This window comes from Chelonia mydas, chromosome 2, assembly GCF_015237465.2.
Source record: "Chelonia mydas isolate rCheMyd1 chromosome 2, rCheMyd1.pri.v2, whole genome shotgun sequence".
Lineage (NCBI taxonomy): Eukaryota > Metazoa > Chordata > Testudines > Cheloniidae > Chelonia > Chelonia mydas.
The window spans coordinates 160,379,257-160,391,776 of NC_057850.1; positions in this window are offsets into that span (position 1 = coordinate 160,379,257).

Genomic DNA, 12,520 nt, shown 5'->3' on the forward strand with positions numbered 1-12,520 from the left:
TCATGCTGTATTGATCATTTGTGTTTATGTAGTATTGTTTTTGTTCAATGAACTGATTACTTATATAATAACTGAGGCAGAACAAATTTTGAACTGCAAATGATAAAATCAATATACCAAGGTTTAAAAAAAAGCTATTATAGCAGGGCCAGAACTTCAGTTGATGTAAATCATTGTATCTCTATTAAGATGAGGATGTGGCTTTTAGAATTAAAATTTGCATTTACTATTTAGACATTCATCCAGTCTTAAAATTCACTATCCCACTGTATTTGCACTAATAAAGGTCAAGGATATGAATATTCTCAAAAAGCGAACAGCAAAAAGTTGCAACTGTGGTTGAATCAAAATTTGCTTTAGAATTTGAACTACCATTCGTGTCAAATCTTTTCTGCTATTCATTCATCTTTAGCAGATAGATATACATAGTTCTCTGATAAAGTGGTAGGCAGTAGGTATTCTCTTGCATTGCCTGGTATGTATAAACTTTATCCAGAATTTGTACAGAGATAATGCAGATGTTTAAGGAACATAACTATACTTGAAAGACAAAGTGTTTCTTATATTATCTTTAAGTATCTTGCATTAGAGATCCATGGGGTCAGAGTATGGGAAATCCAGAAAAGGCTGACACTTGTGTAAGTTTGAGGAGCTCTGGTCCTTTATTTTTTTATTATCTTAGAGAATATATACAAAAAATCTTCAAATAGTTTAACCAGCGAAATCTTTATATATTTACTGAGAGTGCTAAACTGCCCTTTTCTCTGTGTAGATATGAAAAGATATGGTTTTGCTGCTGGTGATATTTGCTCTGCAGGAGAGAAGCTGAAATAACATTCTAAACACAAATAGACTACAGATGACTCAGGCCTTTGCAAAATAATTCTCTCTGTATTGATTCACTTCAGGGATAAAAGCCTATTGGAGTGATTGAAAGCCGGCCCTAAGCACACACAGATGAGCCACAGTAGAGTTCTGCACAAGTGGCATGAGGATTCTAATAAATGTCAGCTGTGGATGGCAGGTAACGAGAATTACCCAGTGGCGATGTATTCCCCAATTTTGTTCCAGCCTCTGAAAAGACATTCAATTTAGTTTAAATACACCTGCTTCCATTCACAGCTGAGGAATTTGAAAAGGAGGATGAAATCATTATTTAATAAAGCAGTGGTCATCCTACCAAGATGAAAAGAGAGAGATCCCAAGCAAAGCAACAAAACTTCTACTAGTGCTGCAGGATGGACACAGTTTCTGCATTTCTGTTTCTCCTCTACTGGGCTACACTGATTGAGGGGGGGGAAGGGGTTCGAACTAAGATGCTTGCTGAAGTTGAAGTATCTTAGTTCGACCTACCTGGCCATCTTCACGGCGGTGAGTCAACCGCGGCGGCTCCCCCATTCACTCCGCTTACTCCTCCTGCCAAAGTGGAGTACAGACATAGATTCGGGATCGATTTATCGTGTCTAGATGAGATGCGATAAATCGATCCCCGATAGATCGATCACTACCTGCCATCTAGCGGATAGTGAAGACTCAGATGCAGCCAATCAATTGTATGTTTTTGGTTCTTTACACACATTTCCAGTAGATGACAGATAAAAATATCTGAGTTGAAATCTAATTATAACATCTAGCACTTAAAGGGAGCGCTGTACAGCTTTAAAGCTTTTTGTAAACACCATTTCATCTTTGCAACACACTATGAAGTACAAGAGGTAAATATTAGTATAAGTTTACATATGTAGAAGCTGGGGCACAAAGGTATAAGTGATTTGCCCATAGAGTGAGTCCTTGACTGAGCTGGTCTTAGATTTGGGAGCTCTTGGCTGGCTGTGTTCAGATTACCATGTGCTTCTCTCCCACATGCAGCATTTATGGTTAAGTATGGTTTAATGCAGAAAAACATGCACATTAGTACAATGAAATACTTTTTAAAAGTTTGCAATAACAAATAGAAGCAGCCAAAAAAAACTTGAATAAGAAATCCCACAGTTTCATGAAGGCACTTTCCCTTTGAAATTTTAGTCAACTGCAATTGCAACTGATTCACACTTTAAAAATGTTGAATGTATGTCATACTATATTTTTCTATAAGTAGTAGGGCATCACATGTTCCCTCTTCAATGCACTGTGCTAATAATCCACCCAAAACTACTGATATTATCATTCACATTTCACAGATGCAGAAACTGAGATCCAGAGTGTATCAAAGTCTCATGATTTTCATCACCTTATCACATGATTGAGTGCAAGAGCCAAGATAAGGACTTGAGAGTTCCTGGCTTCTAGTTTGGTGCTCAGTCTTATAGACCACACTGTTTCAATGACTTAAACAAACAACAACACTTTAATTCTCTAAGCAGAATTCAGCATGATGTCATGTATCATAGTAATGGGGCTCTGGGGACTCCCCCTGCTCATCCAACGGCTGGGCATCCAGGAAACTCAGCACCAAGCTGAGCCCCTCAAGCCCTAGCTACCCATGTATGCCTCTCAAACCCTTCCCATCCACAGTGTCTCCCAGGGCAACGGACGAACTGGTGCTTTGGGGAGGAGCATGAGCCTCGTGGGAGCCAATTGGCGAGGGACATAGGGGATAGGGAAATTCTTAAGTGCCAGAGCATCCTCCTTCCTGCATTTCAGGTGCCCAAGCGATGCTCTGGATCACTCTGTGAGCACTGCTGGAAAGTGGTCAGGCCCTGGCTCGGGTGGCCTTCTTGGCTCCACGGCCTATCAGTAACATTGTCCAAACTAAGGCAAATCCTTCAAACATATTATTTTGAAAACAATGCCCCAGAGTTCAACCAAAAGTTAACTAAGGCAGCTGGAGAATCTAAAAAGACTGAGATGGTTTTCTTGGTGCACGCACACCGGAAAATCATCTTTGTATCCAAGAAGGCAACGTTTCCACTAAAATACCACCCTGAATTGGTTCAAAGTCAGTTCTGTCAGTGCTGCTTGTTCCCACCCATCTGTGTCCTTGTGACCCATCTGACTTATCACCAAAAGCTTTGTGCTCTGAAGCTGTAGGCTGGTCTCCCTCAAACTCACAGCATAGTTCGATCCACTGCCCTGCCCCATTCTTAAAGGGACAGCTCGATCCTTACACAATAAATACCTCTTCTATCACATATACAAAGAACACAACAACAAAGAAATATTCAAACTGTTCCAAATCATTTCTGAATTCATAGTTTTAATGATATAAAATCATTTCTATAACATACACTTCTGCATTGTTGTAGCATACAGGCACAACAATCTAAGGCAGTTTGTACTATTGCTTCCTCTTTTACCTTTAGTCATGGGGTGAGAGACAAAATATTGTCATGGATCAAAAACTGTCTGGGAGACAGACAACAAAGAGTAGGAATAAATGGACAGTTTTTGTTATAGCAAAAGGTCAACAGCAGATGCAGGTCAAAAAAGCAAACAAAAGGTTAAGTTGCATAAGGAATGAGATGAAAAATAATATGCAAAAGAAATCATAATGACATTATATAAATCAATGGGGCAGCCTTATCTGGAATATGTCTGTAGTACTGGTCACCCCATCTAAAAAGATATTACAGAATGGGAGGGGTTCAGAGAAGAGCTATGGCAATGATTAAGAGCATGAAAAAAACTCTCATAATTAAGAGAGTTTGAAAAAAAAGGGATTGTTCATCAAGGAACTGAATAAGAGCAGATGTTAAAATCTGTAAAATAATTAATTGTATACGAGAGCTAGATCAAAAGTTTCTGTTCTCCCAGTCTCACAGCACAAGAAGTCAAAAGGAAATTCAAAACTGATCCAAAGAAATACTGTTTCCACTCAAAGCATGACTAGACTGTGAAACCCTTTGCCACAGGGTGTTGTTGAAGCCAGTAACTCCACCAGATTCAAAGAGGGAATGGTTGTTTGCATGGACCTCTAGAATATTGAGAGTAGTAATAGCTATTACTTTTTTTAAAAAAAGTATTAGAAGGGACATAAAGCCTCATGTTTCAGATTTTAATCAAATCTCTAATAACTTCTAGGAATTAGGATGAGACTATCATGCTGTGTAGATTATGTCACATCTCCCTACGGTCAAGTTTCTTATACCTTAGAAGCATCAGATGCTGGCCTCTGATGGTGACATGATACTGGATTAGGTGGGCCACATGGTTGATATGGTATGGTAATTCCTATGTTCCTGTGGATTTACAGAGGACTTTAGTTCCTCATTCAGCATCTCTCATGAGCAGTAAATAAAGGTAAAAAAGAAATCACATGCACACATGCTTTATTAGAAAGATCCACCTTGCACTGTGCCCTGAAGGTTGGCAAATACAGAGCAGATGGACCTTGAAAGCAAGCAATATCCAAGTGGGCCAGCATCATTATTTGTCAGGTTCAAAAGAGATGCAAATAGACTAGAGCATAACCCACGTTTCAGGTGAAGGGTTATATATTCCAGCCTCTCTCTTGCATTTGAGAAAAGAATCATCATCCATGCATTATTTGTTGTGTCATTTTTGGCAAAAAACATTTAGGATTATGTTTGTAATAATTCAGTGAGTGTGTGACATTTATTTTTTTACAAGAAATCTTAAAAGAGCCCACAGAGCCGTTTTTTTTCCTGACAAGCTCTGACAATATAAATTAAATACCTTCTGATCTATGGCATTTTACGATTATAACAAGGATGAGTTGCTCTTGTACAATTTCCTCTTCCCGTTACAGGTTTTGTCAGAAAAAATGAGGAATCCACATTTGGATACTGGTATGTTCTGTGAAAGATAATGGTAAATAGCACAAATATTTTTCTGATGTTCTCATATTTGAGTCCCAGAAAATTGCTACCCAGAGACCCATTAAAAAGGCCGGATGTGCAGAAAGTATTGCACACCCATCTTCTAAAAATTAGGCCCCTGTAAGGCATCTTGAATATAACACCCCAAAATTGAGACATCTACAACATTAGATTCTTTTGAAAATTTTGGTTTGGCTGTTTTCTTAGTGTCAAGCCTTCTGTCTACTTTCTCACCTGCCTTGTCTATTCCCCAACTAGCCCCTCTCACCAGGCACAGCTATCAGCCTCCACATTTGCATTTTTTAAAATATGAAATTGCCACAATGAAGACTGCAGTTATTTAGGTCAAAATTTGCTCATGTGCGGTTCCTCACAACGCAAACATTAAAAAACAAGTCGAACACGAGTGGTGACACCATTCATGGTCCCCATGGTGTGTGGGATTTTCACAAGTGTTCCACAATTGCATAAAACTGCTCCTATTATCACTGATTACAAAAGGAACGGAACTAGGTCAATGCTGAAAGCTTTTGAAAAATCCCAACCAAAACCTGTCCCTGTCAGGGATGAAACAGGCTAATGGTCAATTAATTATGGCACAGGTTCAATAGATGTACCCAGTTAGTTGTTTCTCATCCAAAGGACTGGGAAGCATCAGGTGATAACTTAATGGACACCTGAGCCCCATGAAACATGAGAGGGGTCAGTCTGAGGGGGGGTGGGGAGGGGAATCACAGTAAGGGACTTGTGTGAAGGGGCCTGTGCCAGAGTCTGCAAGCAAGCAGAGACTTCTGAGAGATTCATTCTGAGGGTCTGGTGCCTAGTGCTGAAGGAGGGAAGAGGACTCCAGTGTAGTTTAAGAAGGAGATTAAAAATGGAGCCCAGAGAATGGTAGATCTGTTGAGAGAAACTGATTACAAGTTGTAGCTTTTGTTACCCTCAGCCAGAGGACTGAATTGCTCACAGAGAAAGATGACCTGCAGGTGGTGCTAGAGATGTAGTTCTCTGCAACATCACACCCTGAGACAAGTGGGGGCTCTAATGGTGAGTGCGCACCAGAACACGCCACTGACTTTGAAACATCCAACCATACTACTTCACAAATACTCTTGCACACTTTTGAAACTCACTGTCAGTGCACACATCAAAGAACTGAAATCTACTTGGCAACACTACCTTCAATTCTCCAATTCTACATTATCTAATAATTTGACAATTGTCATTTTAAAATTACAACCTTGGCATCTTCAGACACTCAGAAGGAGAAAAAAAAATGCACAGTTGATTGATAAAGTGAGAAATGTTGAGCATGAAAAAACCCCAAAATTCTACATACTTACATTATGATTTTCAAGAGAGATCAGATCAAGAATACAATGCACACTATTAAATAAAGCCATATATAGTATTTTATGTGGAAGTCAATGGGTGTGCCAAGCACTCTTTCAGACTCAGTGGAAAAAGGAATTAAGCCTCTTTAGATAGTAAAGACAGCTACCAATAATGCAGAGACTGCCTCAGGCACGTGGCAAGTCAAAGCTGGGGCGTGTGGACCAATGGGTTTCCCTCACTGTAAACACAGAGGCTAGGATATTGATTTTTGCAGCCCGTGTGTCTTAGAGAGGAAAACATGGACATGCAGTTGTGAGGGTGTTCCTGGGAAGAAGCAGAGAAACAAAGCTTGGGCACAGAACTCACTGGAATGACAGGCTTGGAGATCTCTGAGCAAGGGAAAGTCCACCTGTTCATTTCTACTTTGTTTGGGAAAACAGCACTGTGTATTTTTTGTAAATATGCAAGATTACACCAAAGCATATACCTGACTCATATAATCAATTTCTAATATAAATAACACTGCAATGCCCTGAGTAGGGATTAATCACTTGGGCCCAAATGGGCAATAATATGATTGAAACTTACACATGATTCACAGTTTCATATGAATAGTCGTAGTGGGTCTGACTGACGTTCTTTTATTAACAGAAAGTAGCACCTAACTCCATAAGAAGTCCCATTGCATGGTTATCACCAAGTAAGGCACTGCCAAATGGGAGTAAGCATACTACAGCCTGGCCCAAGATGTTATACTGAAATAATGAATGAAGAGTGTAGAATTAAAGTGATATATTGCAGTGTGACTTTTTCAATGGTTATTTGGTGGCATTTTATAACCACTTTGCACATGTGTCAGTAACTAAACAAGGTAAAGGGCACAGGAGAATCAGGTTCAAATGTACGCTGGCAGCATCTTGTGTTCCCTAATGTGGAAGAAACCATTCAAAAACACCTGAAACTAATTGATGAGTCTGGAACATTATCCATTTGTAAAATAAAGTAATAAATCTGAAATTCTCCCAATATAGAAATTCTAAAGCCAGAAGGGACTACTGTGATCATCTTGTCTGACCTCCTGTATAGCACAGGCCATAAAACTTCCCCAAAATAATTCCTAGCACATAGATTTTAGAAAAGCATCCAATCCAGTCTGAATTTATCTAGCTTCAACTTCCAGCCGTTGGATTGTGTCATATCTTTCTCTGGTTGATTGAAGAGCCCATTTTCAAAGATTTGTTCCCCATGTAGGGGACCGTAATCAAGTCACCCCTTGCCCTTTTCTTTGTTCAGCTACATAGATTGAGCTTCTTGAGTCTATCATTATATGGCATGTTTCCTAATCCTTTAATCATTCTTGTGGCTCTTCCCTGAACCCTCTCCAATTTATCAGTCTCCTTCTTGAACTGCAGACACCAGAACTGGATGTGGTATTGCAGCAGTGGTTGCACCAATGCCACTTATAGAAGTAAAATAACCTCTCTACTTTTAGTTGAGTTTAGACATCCCAGGATCGCATTCGCTCTTTTGGCCACAGGGTTGCACTGAGAACTCATGTTAAGCTGCTTATGCACCATGACCCCTGAATCTTTTTCAGAGTCACTGCTGCCCAGGATAGAGTCCCCCCATCCTGTAAGTATGGCCTTCATTTTTTGTTGCTAAATGTATATATTTACATATGACCATATTGAAATGTTTGCTTGTGCCCAGTTTACAAAGTGATCCAGGTCACTAGGAATCAGTGACCTTCCTCTTTATTATTTACCACTTCCCCAATTTTTGTCATCTGCAAACTTTATCACTGATAATTTTGTTATCCTCCAGATCAGTAATAAAGAGGTTAAATAGTGTAGGGCCAAGAACCCGATCCCTGTGGGACCCCACTGGAAAAGGACTCACCCAATGATACCCCATTTAGAGTACATTTTGAGACTTATCAGTTAGCCAGTTTCTAATCCATTAAATGTGTGCCACATTAATCATATATGGGTCTAGTTTTTTAAACAAAATATCATTCAGTACCAAGTCAAATACCTTACAGAAGTCTAAGTATGTTACGGGAACACAATTACTTTTATCAACCAAACTGGTAATCTCATCAAAAAAGATATCAAGCTAGACTGAGAGGATCTATTTTCCATAAACCCATGCTGATTCGCATTAATTACATTAGCTTCCTTTAGCTCTTTATTAATCGAGTCTCATATCAGCTGCTCCATTATCTTGCCAGGGATCAATGGCAGACAGACAGGCCTATGATTACCTAGGTTATGCTGTTTACCCTTTTTAAAAATTGGCACAAATTGGCTTCCTTTCAGTGTCCTGGAACTTCTTCAGTGCTCCAAGACTTGTTGAAAACATTGATGGTCCAGTGAGCTCCTCAAACAGCTCTTTGCAATTCTTAGATGCAAATTATCTGGATCTGTTAAGTTATCTGGATCTGCTGATTTAACATATCTAACTTTAGTAACTTCTGTTAAACGTTCTCCAGAGATACTAGTGGAATGGAGAGAGCATTATCATATGATGAGACTATATCACAGGAGTGACCAAACCATGGCTCCCAAGCTGCATGCAGCATTTTTACAGTTAAAGTGCAGCTCACAGAGCTCCCACCCCACCCCCATTCTCTGCATACCAGACTGGAAACTGGGGTTTGGGGCTTATGCCCTGTGTGGTGGGGCTAGGGGCTTCTGCCCAGTGGGGACATGGGCCTCTGGGCTTCATGCCTCCCAGCTCTCAAACCTTTAGTTCTGTGATCAGTTCCTCTTTATCTGATAGGCCAAGTCTCATATAGAATTCCCGTGTGTCGGCTGCAACAGTTTTTGAGTCAGGAAATCATCATCTATAATGTTTAGAAATTCCAAGGATGTTTTAGTATTGATAGCATGAGACCTTCAGCACGTTTCTCAGATTGAAGTTCCCCATGATCACAAACAGGTTTTTTACCGACACATTATACATGGGGGCATAATGACGCAGTTGTCCTGTTCCCTAGTGTGATTTGGTGGTCTTTAACAGACACCAACTAATACCCTATCCTGTGCTTTATCTATTAGGACATTAATCCATATAACAGATGCTAATTTGAAGATTGGAATTGAAAATGGGTCCTGGAACAAGATTTAATTATGTTAAAAGAAATCAAATTAACTACAGATCCACTGTAAATAAAATCAAAGTTGAGCTTGGAAGAATAGAAGAATTAATTTTTTTTCCTGTGGGAGGCAAAACAAAATTCACTAGCAAAACTATATTTACAATGTAAAGATAGAGAATCAGAGCAAGTGTCACTTTCTTCTGACACTGACCAAAGAACACTACTAGGACAAGGAACACCTTTATTCTTATCCTTCCATAGTCTTCAATGAGTTTGGGTGTTCAGAGCCTGATCCAAAGCTAATGGCAGTAAAGGGAAAGATTTCCATTGACTTGAACGGACTTTGGAACAGGTCCTTAATGAGTAAATTCATTGTAACTAGATCTCTTTTCTGTATATTTATCAAATGAACATTTTGCTTATGTTCATTATGTTGTAAGTTATGAAATAAAAAGGTAAATAAAATAATACATAATTTCCATTTGTGTTTCTAAGGTTTTTAACAGAAGCTAATTCTCAAGCTGGTCTGACAGAACAACTCAGAATCATTACTTTGTTTTTAAAGTCTTTAATATTTTTTTTTGCATACCAGAATGAAATACTATACAGAGTTTTGGGGCTAGGTTCACCGCTGCATTACAGTGACTTTGTGTATTGAAATCCAATGGATTTGTATTTATTTATTTATTTATTTCAATTGAGTTCTACCAACATAAAACTGGTGTAATGTAGGGGTGGGTGAGGCCGAGAGAACATTGGGACTGTTTCAGCCACCACCAAAATGCATCAGTTTCTGAGGAATGATGTGGCAATTGTTATGATGGCACAGTCATGCTGCCCAACATATTTTAGAACAGACAGCAAGGAAAAATACTTTAGGGAGTTGAAGAGACAAAGAAATTTAAGCCTCAATCTTGTATGTAAATTTGAGCATGTGCATTAATGTTTGCAGGACTAGGGCCCTAAATTGTAAAGATGCAATTACTGCAATTGGGATTTCACCAGGATAACTGGGTTGATATTCCTATTTTTCCAAGAAATTCCATGAGATCATAAGAACATAAGAATGGCCAAACTGGGTCAGACCAAATGTCAATCCAGCCCAGTATCCTGTCTTCTGACAGTGGCCAATGCCAGGTGCCCCAGAGGGAGTGAACCTAACAGGTAATGGTAGTGATCTCTCTCCTGCCATCCATCTCTACCCTCTGACAAACAGAGGCTAGGGATACCATTCCTTACCCATCCTGGCTAACAGCCATTCATGGACATAAACTTCATGAATTTATCCAGTTCTCTTTTAAACCCTGTTATAGTCCTAGCCTTCACAACCTCCTCAGGCAAGGAGTTCCACAGGTTGACTGTGCGTTGAGCGAAGAAGAACTTCCTTTTATTTGTTTTAAATCTGCTTCCCATTAATTTCATTTCATGGCCCGTAGTTCTTATATTATGGGAACAAGTAAATACCTTTTCCTTATTCACTTTCTCCACACCACTCACGATTTTATATACCTCTATCATATCCCTCCTTAGTCTCCTCTTTTCCAAGATGAAAAGTCCTAGTCTCTTTAATCTCTCCTCACATGGGACCCATTCCAAACCCCTAATCATTTTAGTTGCCCTTCTCTGAACCTTTTCTAATGTCAGTATATCTTTTTTGAGATGAGGGGACCACATCTGTACGCAGTATTCAAGGTGTGGGCGTACCATAGATTTATATAAGGGCAATAAGATATTCTCTGTCTTAGTCTCTATTCCTTTTTTAATGATTCCTAACATCCTGTTTGCTTTTTGACTGCCGCTGCACACTGCGTGGACGTCTTCAGAGAACTATCCACGATGACTCCAAGATCTTTCCCCTGATTAGTTGTAGCTAAATTAGCCCCAACATATTGTATGTATAGTTGGGGTTATTTTTTCCAATGTGCATTACTTTACATTTATCCATATTAAATTTCATTTGCCATTTTGTTGTGCAATCACTTAGTTTTGTGAGATCTTTTTGAAGTTCTTCACAGTCTGCTTTGGTCTTAACTATCTTGAGCAGTTTAGTATCATCTGCAAACTTTGCCACCTCGCTGTTTACCCCTTTCTCCAGATCACTTGTGAACGGGATTGGTCCTAGGACTGACCCTTGGGGAACACCACTAGTTACCCCTCTCTATTCTGAAAATTTAATATTTATTCCTACCCTTTGTTCCCTGCCTTTTAACCAGTTCTCAGTCCATGAAAGGATCTTCCCTCTTATCTCATGACAACTTAATTTGCATAAGAGCTTTTGGTGAGGGACCTTGTCAAAGGCTTTCTGGAATCCTAAGTACACTATGTACACTGTATCCTCCTTGTCCACATGTTTGTTGACCCCTTCAAAGAATTCTAATAGATTAGTAAAACATGATCTCCCTTTACAGAAACCATGTTGACTTTTGCGCAACAATTTATGTTCTTCTATGTGTCTGACAATTTTCTTCTTTGCTATTGTTTCAACTAATTTGCCTGGTACTGACATTAGACTTACTGGTCTGTAATTGCCAGGATCATCTCTAGAGCCCTTCTTAAATATTGGCGTTACATTAGCTATCTTTCAGTCATTGGGTACAGTAGCTGATTTAAAGGACAGGTTACAAACCATAGTTAATAGTTCTGCAATTTCACATTTGAGTTCTTTCAGAACTCTTGGGTGAATGCCATCTGTTCCCGGTGACTTGTTACTGTTAAGTTTATCAATTAATTCCAAAACCTCCTCTGGTGACACTTCAATCTGTGACAATTCTTCAGATTTGTCACCTACAAAAGATGGCTCAGGTTTGGAAATCTCCCTAAGATCCTGAGCCATGAAGACTGAAGCAAAGAATTCATTTAGTTTCTCCGCAATGACTTTATCGTCTTTAAGTGCTCCTTTTGTATCTCGATCGTCCAGAGGCCCCACTGGTTGTTTAGCAGGCTTCTTGCTTTTGATGTACTTAAAAAAACATTTTGTTATTCCCTTTGATTTTTGAGGGGCTTACCAGTTGTGCTCATTAGGTTTCTTCATATCTTCCAAAAGTGGCACATCCCACAGCCAAATTCCCTTTTAACATGCTGACACCACCAACATAATTTGTGCATCTCAATTCTGTGTTTATACAGTTTTCCTAATTCCTAGCCATTCACATGTTTGAGGTTCCTGATCCATTTTTCCAGGGACTTCAATGGGCACAGGATCAAGCCCAAAATATATTACTGTATATATAATATTATGTTATTGTATGTTCCATAATTATTTTCATGAGTATGTTGATTAACTATGAGAATGCAAACATTCGTGTTCAGA